At 38.5% G+C, this 6,310-nt stretch overlaps 1 pseudogene; it reads left to right on the forward strand.

Moving 5' to 3' along the window:
- Positions 1–4,785: 4,785 nt before the first annotated feature.
- On the forward strand, positions 4,786–5,351 carry LOC129518032 (glutathione S-transferase P-like; annotated as a pseudogene).
- Positions 5,352–6,310: the final 959 nt, after the last annotated feature.

Raw genomic sequence — 6,310 nt, forward strand, 5'->3', positions numbered from 1 at the left:
CAGTATGGGACAGAGACATGTAATGATGTAACAGGAAGCATGATTTATGTAGTAAGTCAAATAACTTAATTTTAGTGGGAAGCTAAGAAAAGAGGGCACTCTGAATTAATTTCTGATTAAGAGACAATTGCATAAAATTTGTTTTATGGAGGCCTTATAACTATAAAGCTTTCTGAAATATGCTGGTTGACATTCCCACCTAGGAGGCATATGGTGAAGGGTCTTGCAGGACTTTCTGATTTCTGTCAGTGAGTCAATAATTTTGCCAATCACCCCTTTTATATTGATGCCCATGTAGGAACATGATACATATTGATTCACTTAAGACTTTATATGAGGTAGGACTTCCAATAAACCACCTTTTACAGTTGAGGACACTCTGGTAGGGAGAGTTAGAACTAGGGTACTTTATGGGCCCCTGGGTGGCTCGGTTGGTTAAGTGGCTGCCTTCAGCTCAGGTCATGAACTCAGGTCCTGTGTTAGGCTCTCTGCTCAGTGGGAGCCTCCGCTTCTCCCTCTCCTTCTGCCTCTCACCCTGCTCATGCGTGCTCGCTCTCTTTCTCTCTCTCAACTAAATAAATAAATTAGTTTTTAAAAAAGAACTAGGTTACTTTAAACATAGAGCTTACATTCTTAACCACTTTGTCATGCTGCCCCAAAAGCACAGCATTGCTTAGATGCTGAATATTGCATGTTTTTGTTTATTTCTTCCTTGGTTTTTAGAACCAGTTCTCAAATCATAATCAATCCCATATCACCCTTTAAATTGCCATTGCTTGGGGCACCTGGGTGGCTCAGTGGATTAAGCATCTGCCTTTGGTCAGGTCATGATCCTGGGGTCCTGGGACTGAGCCCCACATCAGGTTCTCTGCTCAGCTGGGATCCTGCTTCTCCCTCTGTCCATCTCCCCAGCTCATGCTCTCTCTCACTCACTCACTCACTCTCTCTCTCAAATAAATAAATAAATAAATAAAATTTAAATAAATAATTTCCATTGCTTTTTATCAACCAGTTCTTGGACATTTTCATATGTTTCCAGAACAAATACAGAATATTCTAATTGACTGGCCCATCTGTCTTCACTCTTCACCTGTGGTTCATTGTATACAGTGGTACCAGATTAATCTTTTTGTAGCACAATCTGATTGATGTGTCTATACCTCTGTTCCTTGCTCTAATATAAGAATCTTTTGGTCTAGCCAAACCCATATCCTAATTCTATACTTGCATCTTGGTCAATTAGCGCATCTGTACTATTATACTCCATTGAAATTCCTTCCTCTTCCCTACCTACCTACTGGAAACTAATATCCATATTTCAGTTCAAATTTTAAGGCCTTCCCAATCTCCATAAAGAACATCAACCTAAAGCAACTATCTCATTACCTACAACAAACGTTTGGCAACCATTCAAAGTAAGATCTAGTCTCTACTTTCACTTTGTAGGTAAAAGCTGAACTTGGAATTCATGACAGAGTTCTATGGTTGTAGAAGGTTTACATAATATTTAATTGAATATTAATTATTAATATATTTTGGCCCCAAAATATTCTGTAAAATTTTTCCTTTTACTTAAATTCATTTTTCTGGAAAAGAACAGAAAATTCAGATTAATTGACAATTAAATTATTTTGAGTCTTGTTAAAAGAATTATTCTTTTACCCATCCAGAGCTTGATTCTCTACTGCATAAAAATTACTGAGTACTAGGAATCTGTTTTGTGTTTCACAGTATCCTGTGAAATTTAAAAACTTTAAATTACTAGCCGTAAATTCTCTATGTGCTATGAAAAATACCCATTACCTAAGAAGAATAAAATCTGGAAATATGAACACTTCCATATTTGAGAACGACCATAATCATGGGTATTTCAAAGTGTGTGTTTTGGAAGACGGATGGGGAATTGAAGGATAAGAGATGGAGTCACTATATATATATATATATATATATATATATATATATATATATATGGATTATTTGGCTTGCATATGTAGTCATAATTTATCAATCTTCATCTAATTATAAGCAAAGTATCCACAAATTTATAAGGCTGGCTTGTGTTCAACAATATAGAAATCAGGGCAGTATTTATGGTCTTAAAAGAATTTACCAGAAAATGTTTTGATCCTGGGAATAAGTAAGGTAACCTAATAAACATATGGGTGAGAGATCAGTACAATGAAACCCCATTTTCAGTGAAAAGTTGAAGTGTAATTGCAAAAGCTTTCTTTTAGGAGAAACTTTAACTTACAATAAACATGCAGTTAATAAACCTGAATTATATTATATAAAAGGTTATCATGGAAACCTTGACAGAATGAAATGTCACAAAAAGCACTACCATTATCTAATGTGGTCTTCATACCTGGTGACAAAAGAAATAATGATTAAAATTATAATCTGAAAATCATCTGTCATTCCCACAGGTTAGCAATTTTCCCAGGTAGTAGAAAATGCCTGTAATAAGCAGATATGTCACATATCAATTAAGGAAAAATAAAGATAAAAGTCTTCCGATAATATGCTGGAAAAAAATAACATGTTTTGATATTTTAGCATTACCAAAGTTCACGTTTCATTTCAGAACTGCCAGGAAAATAATAAAAAGTGCTGTGTGAAAAACATGGTCTTTAAATTCAATTTCCCACTGATGTGTTAATGAACTTGAAAAAAAAATCAAAGTATAATATGAAAAGGACAAGGCAAGTTACAAATAGGGCAAGATGTTTTTAATAGCATGCTTCAATAAAAGTAGACATTACTCTTAATATTTTCATTATCGAAATTTTTATAAAGACATTTTCAATTAACAGCATATCTGTTTTTTCTGTCCACTATATTCTTAGAACTTAAAAAAATTTACTCAGAGCCTAAATAGAGCTAACAGTAATTGATAAGAGGAGACTTTTCCTGGATGAATAGAAATCTCATGCAGGTATTCCTTCCTTTGTGTAATAAATATGCAACTAAAAGCATAGAAGTTTTTATTTTTATTATTTCCCCCTTCAAAAAAAGCAAGAGAGGAGCACCTGGCTGGCTCAGTTGGTGGAGCATGTGACTCCTGATCTCGGGGTTGTGAGTTTGAGGCTCACGTTGGGTGTAGAGATTACTTAAAAAAATAAATAAATGGAATTTAAATAAAAACTTGGAAGAAAAAAGATAAATAAACATTTTAAAGCAAGAGGAAATACATAAATTGTAAATTGTTTTCTAAGGCAAATAATCACATTGGGATTCTTTTTTTTCTTGTCAGTTCAGATTTTCATATAAAACAATATCCCTTAACAAATTAAAGGTGTTCAGTGAGAATGAGGAAAATTAGCAAGGCAGGAAACAACAAATTTTGGAGAGGATGCGGAGAAAAGGGAACCCTCTTACACTGTTGGTGGGAATGTGAACTGGTGCAGCCACTCTGGAAAACTGTGTGGAGGTTCCTCAAAGAGTTAAAAATAGACCTGCCCTACGACCCAGCAATTGCACTGTTGGGGATTTACCCCAAAGATTCAGATGCAATGAAACGCCGGGACACCTGCACCCCGATGTTTCTAGCAGCAATGTCCACAATAGCCAAACTGTGGAAGGAGCCTTGGTGTCCATCGAAAGATGAATGGATAAAGAAGATGTGGTTTATGTATACAATGGAATATTACTCAGCCATTAGAAACGCCAAATACCCACCATTTGCTTCAACGTGGATGGAACTGGAGGGTATTATGCTGAGTGAAGTAAGTCAATCGGAGAAGGACAAACAGTGTATGTTCTCATTCATTTGGGGAATATGAATAATAGTGAAAGGGAATATAAGGGAAGGGAGAAGAAATGTGTGGGAAATATCAGAAAGGGAGACAGAACATGAGAGACTCCTAACTCTGGGAAATGAACTAGGGGTGGTGGAAGGGGAGGAGGGCGGGGGTGGGGGTGAATGGGTGACGGGCACTGAGGGGGGCACTTGACGGGATGAGCACTGGGTGTTATTCTGTATGTTGGTAAATTGAACACCAATAAAAATTAATTTATTAAAAAAAAAAAAACAAAAAAACAAATTAAAGGTGTTTTGTTGGGCAGCCTGGGTGGCTCAGTGGTTTGGCGCCACTGTCAGCTCAGGGCATGATCCTGGAGACTCGGGATGGAGTCCCACATCAGGCTCCCTGCATGGAGACTGCTTCTCCCTCTGCCTGTGTCTGTGTCTCTCATGAATAAATAAATAAAATCTTTAAAAAAAGGTGTTTTGTGGAGAGAAATTTGCCAGAAATTTTATCATCAAAATTCAAAAAATATGGGAAATACAGAGATTCATAGAATATTTTCTGGGAAGGATGAAAACATAGGCATTGTACTTTTTAATTTAATTATTGAATCAGCAACATGTTTCTACTTAATTTAACTGCCTCAACTGGTGGTTGCCAGAGAGAAGGTGGGGAGAGGTTATGGTGAGATAGGTGAAGGGGATTAAGAGGTACAAACTTCCAGTTATAAAATAAATAAGCCATGGGTAAAGATGCACCTGGGTGGCTCAGTGGTTGAGTGTCTGCCTTTGGCTCAGGTCGTGATGCCGGGGTCCTGGGATCGAATCTCACATCAGGCTCCCCACAGGGAGCCTATCTCTCTCTCTGCCTATGTCTCTGCCTCTCTCTTTCTGTGTCCCTCATGAATAAATAAAATCTTTAGAAAATAAGCCATGGAGATAAAAAGTCTAGCTGAGAGCTCTGCCACCATGATCACCACTGCTGTATGCACAGCAACCATGCTGCTCCATTGTCTACTTCCCTGTTCACAGCTGCGTGCATGCTGCTGGCTGGTCAGGGCCAGAGCTGGAAGGAGAAGGTGGTGACCATGGAGACCTAGCTGCAGGGCTCACTCAAGGCCTCCTGTCTGTATAGGCAACTGCCCACGTTCCAGGATGGAGACCTTACCCTGTACCAGTCCAATGCCATCCTGTGATACTCGGGCCACTCACTTGGTCTGTCGGGGAAAGACCAGTGGGAGGTGGCCCTGGTGGACATGGTGAATGCTGTCATGGATGATATCCACTGCAAGTACCTCATCCTCATCTACACCAACAAGGAGTCAGACAATTAGGAGTATGTGAAGGCACTCCTGAGCACCTGAAGCCTTTTGAGACTACTGTCATGGAACCATGGGGAAGACTTCATTGTGGGCAACAGGATCTCTTTCGCACACTTCAACCTGCCAGACTTGTTGCTGACTCACCAAGTCCTGGCCCTCAGCTGCCTAGACTCCTTCCCCCTACTCTCGGCCTACCTCAATGCCTCAGGGCCCAGCTCAAGCTCAAAGCCTTCCTGACCTCCTCCAAGCACATGAACCTTCTCATCCATGGCAATGGGAACTAATGAGGGGTTGTGGGACCCAACGGAAGAAAGCAGGGGTTGCCTGCCTTCCTTTCCCCAGGACCAATAAAATTTCCAAGCGAGAAGGAAAAAAAAAGTATAGCATAGGAAATATAGTCAATGATATTGTAATAATGTATTGTCACAGATGGCAACTACACTTACGGTGAGCATATTTCATAATGTACATAATTCTCGAATCACTATGGTTGTACACCTAAAACTACTATAGTATTGTATGTCAACTATATTTCAATAAAAAAAATCATCTCTAAAAAAAAGAATTAAACTGCCTCATGACAATTTGTTTCAACCTAGGAAGCTACTTTTCACTCTATTTTTTTTAATATTTTATATATGTATTCATGAGACACATACAGAGAGAGAGGCAGAGACACAGGCAGAGGGAGAAGCAGGCTCCACGCAGGGAGCCCAATATGGAACTCGATCCCGGGACCCCAGGATCATGCCCTGAGCCAAAGCCAGACGCCCAACTGCTGAGCCATCCAGGTGTCCCCACTCTATTTTTAATTAGAAAGCAAACTTCTCCTCGTAATACTTCTTTATACGGTAGCCATTTGCTTACTGTTATTGGACATTTAAATTCTTTTTTGCTTAAGCTTCTTATTTACTCCTTTACAGGTTGTTGATACCATAATGGGAAAGTTTTTACTAGGTGCTAACTCAGCAGGAATACTTCAAAAACCGTTCTAAAATATCTTGAACATGGGTAAAGTGGGGAGGGAGGGTTTATCAAAAAAGCGTATGGAGTTTTAAAGTGAGCTTATAAAGCAGATTAAAACAGTCAGAACTTGCAACAGTGGAAATTAATTAGTTTCAGATTTAAGGAAAAAATTTGTAAGAAAGTGTGAAAGGACTTCAAATAGGAACTTAGTAAGAGTGACCTACATTTCATACATAAATCAAGTTGTATTCAAATATTTATTTTGAAAATTTCATAC

Source organism: Nyctereutes procyonoides, unplaced genomic scaffold, assembly GCF_905146905.1.
Source record: "Nyctereutes procyonoides isolate TBG_1078 unplaced genomic scaffold, NYPRO_anot_genome, whole genome shotgun sequence".
Taxonomy (NCBI): Eukaryota; Metazoa; Chordata; class Mammalia; order Carnivora; family Canidae; genus Nyctereutes; species Nyctereutes procyonoides.